Below are 13,131 nucleotides of genomic sequence, written 5' to 3' on the forward strand. Positions count from 1 at the left end.
TTTCGATACCTGAGCCATATTTTAGACCCAAATTCTGGCTCTCTGCACCTATTCGCTGTTTGAAATTCCGACTTTTTATACCAAAAATATGCCAATTACTGAAAGAGGCGGTGGGTCACATTTTGCCCAAACCCCCCTGCAGTTTTTAAAATATCCCAAACGTCTCAAATTCGATACCTGAGTCATATTTTGGACCCAAATTCTGGCTCTCTGCACCTATTCGCTGTTTGAAATTCGGACTTTTTATACCAAAAATATGCCAATTACTGAAAGCGGCGGTGGGTCACATTTTGCCCAAACCCCCCTGCAGTTTTCAAAATATCCTAAACATCCCAAATTCGATACCTGAGCCATATTTTGGACCAAAATTCTGGCTCTCTGCAAATATTCGCAGTTTGAAATTCCGAATTTTTATACCAAAATTCTGCCAATTACTGAGAGCGGCGGTGGGTCACATTTTGCCCAAACCCCCCAGCAGTTCTCAAAATATCCAAAACATCCCAAATTCGATACCTGAGCCATATTTTGGACCCAAATTCTGATTCTCTGCACCTATTCGCAGTTTGAAATTCCGACTTTTTATTCCCAAAATCTGCCAATTACTGAAAGCGGCGGTGAGTCACATTTTTCCCAAACTCCCCCGCAGTTTTCAAAATATCCCAAACATCCCAAATTCGATACCTGAGCCATATTTTGGACCCAAATTCTGGCTCTCTGCACCTATTCGCAGTTTTAAATTCTGAATTTTTATACCAAAAATATGCCCATTACTGAACGCCGCGTTTGGTCACATTTTGCCCAAACGCCCCTGCAGTTTTCAAAATATTCCAACATCCTAAATTCGATACCTAAGCCATATTTTGGTCCCAAATTCTGGCTCTCTCGCTGTTTGAAATTCCGACTTTTTATACGAAAAATCTGCCAATTACTGAAAGAAGCGGTGGGTCACATTTTGCCCAAACCCCCTTGCAGTTTTCAAAATATCCCGAACTTCCCAAATTCGATACATGAGACATATTTTGGATCCAAATTCTGGCTCTCTGCTCCTATTCGCAGTTTGAAACTCCGACTTTTTATACCAAAATTATGCCAATTACTGAAAGCGGCGGTGGGTCACATTTGCCCAAACCCCCCAGCAGTTTTCAAAATATCCCAAACATCCCAAATTCGATACCTGAGACATATTTTGGACCCAAATTCTGGATCACTGCACCTATTAGCAGTTTGAAATTCCGACTATTTATACCAAAAATAAGCCAATTACTGAAAGCGGCGGTGGGTCACATTTGCCCAAACCCCCCAGCAGTTTTCAAAATATCCCAAACATCCCAAATTCGATACCTGAGACATATTTTGGACCCAAATTCTGGATCACTGCACCTATTAGCAGTTTGAAATTCCGACTTTTTATACCAAAAATAAGCCAATTACTAAAAGCGGCGGTGGGTCACATTTGCCCAAACCCCCAAGCAGTTTTCAAAATATCCCAAACATCCCAAATTCGATACCTGAGCCATATTTTGGACCCAAATGCTGGCTCTCTGCACCTATTCGCAGGTTGAAATTCCGGGTTTTATACCAAAAATATGCCAATTACTGAAAGTGGCGGTGGGTCACATTTTGCCCAAACCCGCCTGCAATTTTCAAAATATCCCAAACATCCCAAATTCGATACATGAACCATATTTTGGACCCAAATTCCTGCTCTCTGCCCCTATTCGCAGTTTGAAATTCCGACTTTTTATACCAAAAATATGCCAATTACTGAAAGAGGCGGTGGGTCACATTTTGCCCAAACCCCCCTGCAGTTTTTAAAATATCCCAAACGTCTCAAATTCGATACCTGAGTCATATTTTGGACCCAAATTCTGGCTCTCTGCACCTATTCGCTGTTTGAAATTCGGACTTTTTATACCAAAAATATGCCAATTACTGAAAGCGGCGGTGGGTCACATTTTGCCCAAACCCCCCTGCAGTTTTCAAAATATCCCAAACATCCCAAATTCGATACCTGAGCCATATTTTGGACCAAAATTCTGGCTCTCTGCACCTATTCGCAGTTTGAAATTCCGAATTTTTATACCAAAATTCTGCCAATTACTGAGAGCGGCGGTGGGTCACATTTTGCCCAAACCCCCCTGCAGTTCTCAAAATATCCAAAACATCCCAAATTCGATACCTGAGCCATATTTTGGACCCAAATTCTGATTCTCTGCACCTATTCGCAGTTTGAAATTCCGACTTTTTATTCCCAAAATCTGCCAATTACTGAAAGCGGTGGTGAGTCACATTTTTCCCAAACTCCCCTGCAGTTTTCAAAATATCCCAAACATCCCAAATTCGATACCTGAGCCATATTTTGGACCCAAATTCTGGCTCTCTGCACCTATTCGCAGTTTTAAATTCCGAATTTTTATACCAAAAATATGCCCATTACTGAACGCCGCGTTTGGTCACATTTTGCCCAAACGCCCCTGCAGTTTTCAAAATATTCCAAACATCCTAAATTCGATACCTAAGCCATATTTTGGTCCCAAATTCTGGCTCTCTCGCTGTTTGAAATTCCGACTTTTTATACGAAAAATCTGCCAATTACTGAAAGAAGCGGTGGGTCACATTTTGCCCAAACCCCCTTGCAGTTTTCAAAATATCCCGAACTTCCCAAATTCGATACATGAGACATATTTTGGATCCAAATTCTGGCTCTCTGCTCCTATTCGCAGTTTGAAACTCCGACTTTTTATACCAAAATTATGCCAATTACTGAAAGCGGCGGTGGGTCACATTTGCCCAAACCCCCCAGCAGTTTTCAAAATATCCCAAACATCCCAAATTCGATACCTGAGACATATTTTGGACCCAAATTCTGGATCACTGCACCTATTAGCAGTTTGAAATTCCGACTATTTATACCAAAAATAAGCCAATTACTGAAAGCGGCGGTAGGTCACATTTGCCCAAACCCCCCAGCAGTTTTCAAAATATCCCAAACATCCCAAATTCGATACCTGAGACATATTTTGGACCCAAATTCTGGATCACTGCACCTATTAGCAGTTTGAAATTCCGACTTTTTATACCAAAAATAAGCCAATTACTAAAAGCGGCGGTGGGTCACATTTGCCCAAACCCCCAAGCAGTTTTCAAAATATCCCAAACATCCCAAATTCGATACCTGAGCCATATTTTGGACCCAAATGCTGGCTCTCTGCACCTATTCGCAGGTTGAAATTCCGGGTTTTATACCAAAAATATGCCAATTACTGAAAGTGGCGGTGGGTCACATTTTGCCCAAACCCGCCTGCAATTTTCAAAATATCCCAAACATCCCAAATTCGATACATGAACCATATTTTGGACCCAAATTCCTGCTCTCTGCCCCTATTCGCAGTTTGAAATTCCGACTTTTTATACCAAAAATATGCCAATTACTGCAAACGGTGGTGGGTCACATTTTGCCCAAACCCCCCTGCAGTTTTCAAAATATCCCAAACATCCCAAATTCGATACCTGAGCCATATTTTGGATCCAAATTCTGGCTCTCTGCACCCATTCGCAGTTTGAATTTCCGACTTTTTATACCAAAAATATGCCAATTACTGAAAGCGGCGATGGGTCACATTTTGCCCTAACCCCCCTGCAGTTTTCAAAATATCCCATACATCCCAAATTCGATACCTGAGCCATATTTTGGACCCAAATTCTGGCTCTCTGCACCTATTCGCTGTTTGAAATTCCGACTTTTTATACGAAAAATTTGCCAATTAATGAAAGTGGCGGTGGGTCACATTTTGCCCAAACCCCCCTGCAGTTTTCAAAATATCCCAAACATCCCAAATTCGATACCTGAGCCATATTTTGGACCCAAATTCTGATTCTCTGCACCTATTCGCTGTTTGAAATTCCGACTTTTTATACCAAAAATTTGCCAATTAATGAAAGCGGCGGTGGGTCATATTTGGCCCAAACCCCTCCTGCAGTTTTAAAAATATCCCAAACATCTCAATTTCGATACCTGAGCCATATTTTGGACCCAAATTCTGATTCTCTGCACCTATTCGCTGTTTGAAATTCCGACTTTTTATACCAAAAATTTGCCAATTAATGAAAGCGGCGGTGAGTCACATTTTTCCCAAACTCCCCTGCAGTTTTCAAAATATCCCAAACATCCCAAATTCGATACCTGAGCCATATTTTGGACCCAAATTCTGGCTCTCTGCACCTATTCGCAGTTTTAAATTCCGAATTTTTATACAAAAAATATGCCCATTACTGAACGCCGCGTTTGGTCACATTTTGCCCAAACGCCCCTGCAGTTTTCAAAATATTCCAAACATCCTAAATGCGATACCTAAGCCATATTTTGGTCCCAAATTCTGGCTCTCTCGCTGTTTGAAATTCCGACTTTTTATACGAAAAATCTGCCAATTACTGAAAGAAGCGGTGGGTCACATTTTGCCCAAACCCCCTTGCAGTTTTCAAAATATCCCGAACTTCCCAAATTCGATACATGAGACATATTTTGGATCCAAATTCTGGCTCTCTGCTCCTATTCGTAGTTTGAAACTCCGACTTTTTATACCAAAATTATGCCAATTACTGAAAGCGGCGGTGGGTCACATTTGCCCAAACCCCCCAGCAGTTTTCAAAATATCCCAAACATCCCAAATTCGTTACCTGAGACATATTTTGGACCCAAATTCTGGATCACTGCACCTATTAGCAGTTTGAAATTCCGACTTTTTATACCAAAAATAAGCCAATTACTAAAAGCGGCGGTGGGTCACATTTGCCCAAACCCCCAAGCAGTTTTCAAAATATCCCAAACATCCCAAATTCGATACCTGAGCCATATTTTGGACCCAAATGCTGGCTCTCTGCACCTATTCGCAGGTTGAAATTCCGGGTTTTATACCAAAAATATGCCAATTACTGAAAGTGGCGGTGGGTCACATTTTGCCCAAACCCGCCTGCAATTTTCAAAATATCCCAAACATCCCAAATTCGATACATGAACCATATTTTGGACCCAAATTCCTGCTCTCTGCCCCTATTCGCAGTTTGAAATTCCGACTTTTTATACCAAAAATATGCCAATTACTGCAAACGGTGGTGGGTCACATTTTGCCCAAACCCCCCTGCAGTTTTCAAAATATCCCAAACATCCCAAATTCGATACCTGAGCCATATTTTGGATCCAAATTCTGGCTCTCTGCACCCATTCGCAGTTTGAATTTCCGACTTTTTATACCAAAAATATGCCAATTACTGAAAGCGGCGATGGGTCACATTTTGCCCTAACCCCCCTGCAGTTTTCAAAATATCCCATACATCCCAAATTCGATACCTGAGCCATATTTTGGACCCAAATTCTGGCTCTCTGCACCTATTCGCTGTTTGAAATTCCGACTTTTTATACGAAAAATTTGCCAATTAATGAAAGTGGCGGTGGGTCACATTTTGCCCAAACCCCCCCCCCCCTGCAGTTTTCAAAATATCCCAAACATCCCAAATTCGATACCTGAGCCATATTTTGGACCCAAATTCTGATTCTCTGCACCTATTCGCAGTTTGAAATTCCGACTTTTTATACAAAAAATTTGCCAATTAATGAAAGCGGCGGTGGGTCACATTTTGCCCAAACCCCCTCCTGCAGTTTTAAAAATATCCCAAACATCTCAATTTCGATACCTGAGCCATATTTTAGACCCAAATTCTGGCTCTCTGCACCTATTCGCTGTTTGAAATTCCGACTTTTTATACCAAAAATATGCCAATTACTGAAAGAGGCGGTGGGTCACATTTTGCCCAAACCCCCCTGCAGTTTTTAAAATATCCCAAACGTCTCAAATTCGATACCTGAGTCATATTTTGGACCCAAATTCTGGCTCTCTGCACCTATTCGCTGTTTGAAATTCGGACTTTTTATACCAAAAATATGCCAATTACTGAAAGCGGCGGTGGGTCACATTTTGCCCAAACCCCCCTGCAGTTTTCAAAATATCCTAAACATCCCAAATTCGATACCTGAGCCATATTTTGGACCAAAATTCTGGCTCTCTGCACCTATTCGCAGTTTGAAATTCCGAATTTTTATACCAAAATTCTGCCAATTACTGAGAGCGGCGGTGGGTCACATTTTGCCCAAACCCCCCTGCAGTTCTCAAAATATCCAAAACATCCCAAATTCGATACCTGAGCCATATTTTGGACCCAAATTCTGATTCTCTGCACCTATTCGCAGTTTGAAATTCCGACTTTTTATTCCCAAAATCTGCCAATTACTGAAAGCGGCGGTGAGTCACATTTTTCCCAAACTCCCCCGCAGTTTTCAAAATATCCCAAACATCCCAAATTCGATACCTGAGCCATATTTTGGACCCAAATTCTGGCTCTCTGCACCTATTCGCAGTTTTAAATTCTGAATTTTTATACCAAAAATATGCCCATTACTGAACGCCGCGTTTGGTCACATTTTGCCCAAACGCCCCTGCAGTTTTCAAAATATTCCAACATCCTAAATTCGATACCTAAGCCATATTTTGGTCCCAAATTCTGGCTCTCTCGCTGTTTGAAATTCCGACTTTTTATACGAAAAATCTGCCAATTACTGAAAGAAGCGGTGGGTCACATTTTGCCCAAACCCCCTTGCAGTTTTCAAAATATCCCGAACTTCCCAAATTCGATACATGAGACATATTTTGGATCCAAATTCTGGCTCTCTGCTCCTATTCGCAGTTTGAAACTCCGACTTTTTATACCAAAATTATGCCAATTACTGAAAGCGGCGGTGGGTCACATTTGCCCAAACCCCCCAGCAGTTTTCAAAATATCCCAAACATCCCAAATTCGATACCTGAGACATATTTTGGACCCAAATTCTGGATCACTGCACCTATTAGCAGTTTGAAATTCCGACTATTTATACCAAAAATAAGCCAATTACTGAAAGCGGCGGTGGGTCACATTTGCCCAAACCCCCCAGCAGTTTTCAAAATATCCCAAACATCCCAAATTCGATACCTGAGACATATTTTGGACCCAAATTCTGGATCACTGCACCTATTAGCAGTTTGAAATTCCGACTTTTTATACCAAAAATAAGCCAATTACTAAAAGCGGCGGTGGGTCACATTTGCCCAAACCCCCAAGCAGTTTTCAAAATATCCCAAACATCCCAAATTCGATACCTGAGCCATATTTTGGACCCAAATGCTGGCTCTCTGCACCTATTCGCAGGTTGAAATTCCGGGTTTTATACCAAAAATATGCCAATTACTGAAAGTGGCGGTGGGTCACATTTTGCCCAAACCCGCCTGCAATTTTCAAAATATCCCAAACATCCCAAATTCGATACATGAACCATATTTTGGACCCAAATTCCTGCTCTCTGCCCCTATTCGCAGTTTGAAATTCCGACTTTTTATACCAAAAATATGCCATTTACTGCAAACGGTGGTGGGTCACATTTTGCCCAAACCCCCCTGCAGTTTTCAAAATATCCCAAACATCCCAAATTCGATACCTGAGCCATATTTTGGATCCAAATTCTGGCTCTCTGCACCCATTCGCAGTTTGAATTTCCGACTTTTTATACCAAAAATATGCCAATTACTGAAAGCGGCGATGGGTCACATTTTGCCCTAACCCCCCTGCAGTTTTCAAAATATCCCATACATCCCAAATTCGATACCTGAACCATATTTTGGACCCAAATTCTGGCTCTCTGCACCTATTCGCTGTTTGAAATTCCGACTTTTTATACGAAAAATTTGCCAATTAATGAAAGTGGCGGTGGGTCACATTTTGCCCAAACCCCCCTGCAGTTTTCAAAATATCCCAAACATCCCAAATTCGATACCTGAGCCATATTTTGGACCCAAATTCTGATTCTCTGCACCTATTCGCTGTTTGAAATTCCGACTTTTTATACGAAAAATCTGCCAATTACTGAAAGAAGCGGTGGGTCACATTTTGCCCAAACCCCCTTGCAGTTTTCAAAATATCCCGAACTTCCCAAATTCGATACATGAGACATATTTTGGATCCAAATTCTGGCTCTCTGCTCCTATTCGCAGTTTGAAACTCCGACTTTTTATACCAAAATTATGCCAATTACTGAAAGCGGCGGTGGGTCACATTTGCCCAAACCCCCCAGCAGTTTTCAAAATATCCCAAACATCCCAAATTCGTTACCTGAGACATATTTTGGACCCAAATTCTGGATCACTGCACCTATTAGCAGTTTGAAATTCCGACTTTTTATACCAAAAATAAGCCAATTACTAAAAGCGGCGGTGGGTCACATTTGCCCAAACCCCCAAGCAGTTTTCAAAATATCCCAAACATCCCAAATTCGATACCTGAGCCATATTTTGGACCCAAATGCTGGCTCTCTGCACCTATTCGCAGGTTGAAATTCCGGGTTTTATACCAAAAATATGCCAATTACTGAAAGTGGCGGTGGGTCACATTTTGCCCAAACCCGCCTGCAATTTTCAAAATATCCCAAACATCCCAAATTCGATACATGAACCATATTTTGGACCCAAATTCCTGCTCTCTGCCCCTATTCGCAGTTTGAAATTCCGACTTTTTATACCAAAAATATGCCAATTACTGCAAACGGTGGTGGGTCACATTTTGCCCAAACCCCCCTGCAGTTTTCAAAATATCCCAAACATCCCAAATTCGATACCTGAGCCATATTTTGGATCCAAATTCTGGCTCTCTGCACCCATTCGCAGTTTGAATTTCCGACTTTTTATACCAAAAATATGCCAATTACTGAAAGCGGCGATGGGTCACATTTTGCCCTAACCCCCCTGCAGTTTTCAAAATATCCCATACATCCCAAATTCGATACCTGAGCCATATTTTGGACCCAAATTCTGGCTCTCTGCACCTATTCGCTGTTTGAAATTCCGACTTTTTATACGAAAAATTTGCCAATTAATGAAAGTGGCGGTGGGTCACATTTTGCCCAACCCCCCCCCCCCTGCAGTTTTCAAAATATCCCAAACATCCCAAATTCGATACCTGAGCCATATTTTGGACCCAAATTCTGATTCTCTGCACCTATTCGCAGTTTGAAATTCCGACTTTTTATACAAAAAATTTGCCAATTAATGAAAGCGGCGGTGGGTCACATTTTGCCCAAACCCCCTCCTGCAGTTTTAAAAATATCCCAAACATCTCAATTTCGATACCTGAGCCATATTTTAGACCCAAATTCTGGCTCTCTGCACCTATTCGCTGTTTGAAATTCCTACTTTTTATACCAAAAATATGCCAATTACTGAAAGAGGCGGTGGGTCACATTTTGCCCAAACCCCCCTGCAGTTTTTAAAATATCCCAAACGTCTCAAATTCGATACCTGAGTCATATTTTGGACCCAAATTCTGGCTCTCTGCACCTATTCGCTGTTTGAAATTCGGACTTTTTATACCAAAAATATGCCAATTACTGAGAGCGGCGGTGGGTCACATTTTGCCCAAACCCCCCTGCAGTTTTCAAAATATCCTAAACATCCCAAATTCGATACCTGAGCCATATTTTGGACCAAAATTCTGGCTCTCTGCACCTATTCGCAGTTTGAAATTCCGAATTTTTATACCAAAATTCTGCCAATTACTGAGAGCGGCGGTGGGTCACATTTTGCCCAAACCCCCCTGCAGTTCTCAAAATATCCAAAACATCCCAAATTCGATACCTGAGCCATATTTTGGACCCAAATTCTGATTCTCTGCACCTATTCGCAGTTTGAAATTCCGACTTTTTATTCCCAAAATCTGCCAATTACTGAAAGCGGCGGTGAGTCACATTTTTCCCAAACTCCCCTGCAGTTTTCAAAATATCCCAAACATCCCAAATTCGATACCTGAGCCATATTTTGGACCCAAATTCTGGCTCTCTGCACCTATTCGCAGTTTTAAATTCTGAATTTTTATACCAAAAATATGCCCATTACTGAACGCCGCGTTTGGTCACATTTTGCCCAAACGCCCCTGCAGTTTTCAAAATATTCCAACATCCTAAATTCGATACCTAAGCCATATTTTGGTCCCAAATTCTGGCTCTCTCGCTGTTTGAAATTCCGACTTTTTATACGAAAAATCTGCCAATTACTGAAAGAAGCGGTGGGTCACATTTTGCCCAAACCCCCTTGCAGTTTTCAAAATATCCCGAACTTCCCAAATTCGATACATGAGACATATTTTGGATCCAAATTCTGGCTCTCTGCTCCTATTCGCAGTTTGAAACTCCGACTTTTTATACCAAAATTATGCCAATTACTGAAAGCGGCGGTGGGTCACATTTGCCCAAACCCCCCAGCAGTTTTCAAAATATCCCAAACATCCCAAATTCGATACCTGAGACATATTTTGGACCCAAATTCTGGATCACTGCACCTATTAGCAGTTTGAAATTCCGACTATTTATACCAAAAATAAGCCAATTACTGAAAGCGGCGGTGGGTCACATTTGCCCAAACCCCCCAGCAGTTTTCAAAATATCCCAAACATCCCAAATTCGATACCTGAGACATATTTTGGACCCAAATTCTGGATCACTGCACCTATTAGCAGTTTGAAATTCCGACTTTTTATACCAAAAATAAGCCAATTACTAAAAGCGGCGGTGGGTCACATTTGCCCAAACCCCCAAGCAGTTTTCAAAATATCCCAAACATCCCAAATTCGATACCTGAGCCATATTTTGGACCCAAATGCTGGCTCTCTGCACCTATTCGCAGGTTGAAATTCCGGGTTTTATACCAAAAATATGCCAATTACTGAAAGTGGCGGTGGGTCACATTTTGCCCAAACCCGCCTGCAATTTTCAAAATATCCCAAACATCCCAAATTCGATACATGAACCATATTTTGGACCCAAATTCCTGCTCTCTGCCCCTATTCGCAGTTTGAAATTCCGACTTTTTATACCAAAAATATGCCATTTACTGCAAACGGTGGTGGGTCACATTTTGCCCAAACCCCCCTGCAGTTTTCAAAATATCCCAAACATCCCAAATTCGATACCTGAGCCATATTTTGGATCCAAATTCTGGCTCTCTGCACCCATTCGCAGTTTGAATTTCCGACTTTTTATACCAAAAATATGCCAATTACTGAAAGCGGCGATGGGTCACATTTTGCCCTAACCCCCCTGCAGTTTTCAAAATATCCCATACATCCCAAATTCGATACCTGAACCATATTTTGGACCCAAATTCTGGCTCTCTGCACCTATTCGCTGTTTGAAATTCCGACTTTTTATACGAAAAATTTGCCAATTAATGAAAGTGGCGGTGGGTCACATTTTGCCCAAACCCCCCTGCAGTTTTCAAAATATCCCAAACATCCCAAATTCGATACCTGAGCCATATTTTGGACCCAAATTCTGATTCTCTGCACCTATTCGCTGTTTGAAATTCCGACTTTTTATACCAAAAATTTGCCAATTAATGAAAGCGGTGGTGGGTCACATTTTGCCCAAACCCCTCCTGCAGTTTTAAAAATATCCCAAACATCTCAATTTCGATACCTGAGCAATATTTTAGACCCAAATTCTGGCTCTCTGCACATATTCGCTGTTTGAAATTCCGACTTTTTATACCAAAAATATGCCAATTACTGAAAGAGGCGGTGGGTCACATTTTGCCCAAACCCCCCTGCAGTTTTTAAAATATCCCAAACGTCTCAAATTCGATACCTGAGCCATATTTTGGACCCAAATTCTGGCTCTCTGCACCTATTCGCAGTTTGAAATTCCGAATTTTTATACCAAAATTCTGCCAATTACTGAGAGCGGCGGTGGGTCACATTTTGCCCAAACCCCCCTGCAGTTCTCAAAATATCCAAAACATCCCAAATTCGATACCTGAGCCAAATTTTAGACCCAAATTCTGGCTCTCTGCACATATTCGCTGTTTGAAATTCCGACTTTTTATACCAAAAATTTGTCAATTAATGAAAGCGGAGGGGTGTCACATTTTGCCCAAACCCCTCCTGCAGTTTTCAAAATATCCCAAACATCTCAATTTCGATACCTGAGCCATATTTTAGACCCAAATTCTGGCTCTCTGCACCTATTCGCTGTTTGAAATTCCGACTTTTTATACCAAAAATATGCCAATTACTGAAAGCAGCGGTGGGTCACATTTTGCCCAAACCCCACTTCAGTTTTCAAAATATCCCAAACATCCCAATTTCGATACCTGAGCCATATTTTGGACCCAAATTCTGGCTCTCTGCACCTATTCGCAGTTTGAAATTCCTACTTTTTATACCAAAAATTTGCCAATTAATGAAAGCGGCGGTGGGTCACATTTTGCCCAAACCCCCCTGCAGTTTTCAAAATATCCCAAACATCCCAAATTCGATACCTGAGCCATATTTTGGACCCAAATTCTGATTCTCTGCACCTATTCGCAGTTTGAAATTCCGACTTTTTATACCCAAAATCTGCCAATTACTGAAAGCGGCGGTGGGTCACATTTTGCCCAAACCCCCCTGCAGTTTTCAAAATATCCCAAACATCCCAAATTCGATACCTGAGCCATATTTTGGACCCAAATTCTGATTCTCTGCACCTATTCGCAGTTTGAAATTCCGACTTTTTATACCCAAAATCTGCCAATTACTGAAAGCGGCGGTGAGTCACATTTTTCCCAAACTCCCCTGCAGTTTTCAAAATATCCCAAACATCCCAAATTAGATACCTGAGCCATATTTTGGACCCAAATTCTGGCTCTCTGCACCTATTCGCAGTTTTAAATTCCGAATTTTTATACAAAAAATATGCCCATTACTAAACGCCGCGTTTGGTCACATTTTGCCTAAACGCCCCTGCAGTTTTCAAAATATTCCAAACATCCTAAATGCGATACCTAAGCCATATTTTGGTCCCAAATTCTGGCTCTCTCGCTGTTTGAAATTCTGACTTTTTATACGAAAAATCTGCCAATTACTGAAAGAAGCGGTGGGTCACATTTTGCCCAAACCCCCTTGCAGTTTTCAAAATATCCCGAACTTCCCAAATTCGATACATGAGACATATTTTGGATCCAAATTCAGGCTCTCTGCTCCTATTCGCAGTTTGAAACTCCGACTTTTTATACCAAAATT

Source organism: Procambarus clarkii, chromosome 77, assembly GCF_040958095.1.
Source record: "Procambarus clarkii isolate CNS0578487 chromosome 77, FALCON_Pclarkii_2.0, whole genome shotgun sequence".
Lineage (NCBI taxonomy): Eukaryota > Metazoa > Arthropoda > Malacostraca > Decapoda > Cambaridae > Procambarus > Procambarus clarkii.